We start from the raw sequence: 1,195 nt of genomic DNA on the forward strand, positions 1-1,195 counted from the left end.
TTTATATTTCTATACTTACTGTAGTTATTATCTTATGGTTGTTATCTAGTTTTGTTTTTAGCCCTGAAGAAGGCTAGAAACTCTAGCCGAAACGTCGGCACATTAAAATAAGTTAGTCATACTTATTTGTGTTTCATTGACCGCACCCCCAACCATCTTCTCCTCATTAATTAATAAATTATTAAATACAAATTTTTAAAAATTACATAACTTTATTAAAGTATCAACCAATTATTATAACATTATAGAACTTTATTTTATTTTACTATTTATTCCAATCTGTTCGAACGTTTTCTTTTGTGTTCTAAAATGGTAGTAACAACAAAATTTGTTATATTGTAATGAATAAAATAGAATTGATCACATACAATAGTTATAACTAAATTTTATTTTTATATCACAGTGAAGAAATAACTTGTGCTGTTGGACCTGCCGGAGGATATGTGACATACTGGGCCATGAAAGAAAAATATTTCTAAAAGAAAGAAATTATGATGATGAGAGGATAGACCGTGGATATAAAAAAATATATGACTCGCTGTAAAGATAAATATTAAAAAACAAATTATTAGATTTTTTTAACGACCAAAAAAAAAAACAAAAACGGTCCACCCAACACATAATTAAAGATATACAATTTTTATAGATTTCCCTATGATCGAATCTTTCAGGAATTCAGAAGAAATTTTTTTTATTCATGAATAAATATACATCCTTTTACATGCATAACGAACCGAATTGGTTTGGGGAGCGTTATATTTCTGCCAGATCTTCTTTATCAATATTATCATATCGATAAAGAGTGTCAAGCTCATTGTAAAATTTATAATATATGTATAATGTATAGGGGAGAAGGCTGGTACGGACGGCCAAAGGTCTGTAAAGTCAACCGAAAGAAAGAAAAAATAAATTATATATACATTCTGTGGGTCTTGAGGATCATACAATAATACAACTTTATTTAGGCGACATGTAGCAACATTACTGCTTGCATAGTCATGTCAATTATTATTACAGTGTGTTCTTCAATGCGATCCAACTACTCCAGGTTTCTGGCAGAACTGAACAGTAATTGGCATGGCTGTGCAAGCAATAAAGAAACATCGCCTAAATAATGTTGTATTATTGTATGATCCTCAAGACCCATAAAAATATACATCTGCAACGGTCAATAAAAAAATTATGAGTATATATA

The sequence above is a fragment of the Halyomorpha halys genome, unplaced genomic scaffold, assembly GCF_000696795.3.
Source record: "Halyomorpha halys isolate HHAL.00 unplaced genomic scaffold, Hhal_1.1 Scaffold286.1, whole genome shotgun sequence".
Classification (NCBI taxonomy): domain Eukaryota; kingdom Metazoa; phylum Arthropoda; class Insecta; order Hemiptera; family Pentatomidae; genus Halyomorpha; species Halyomorpha halys.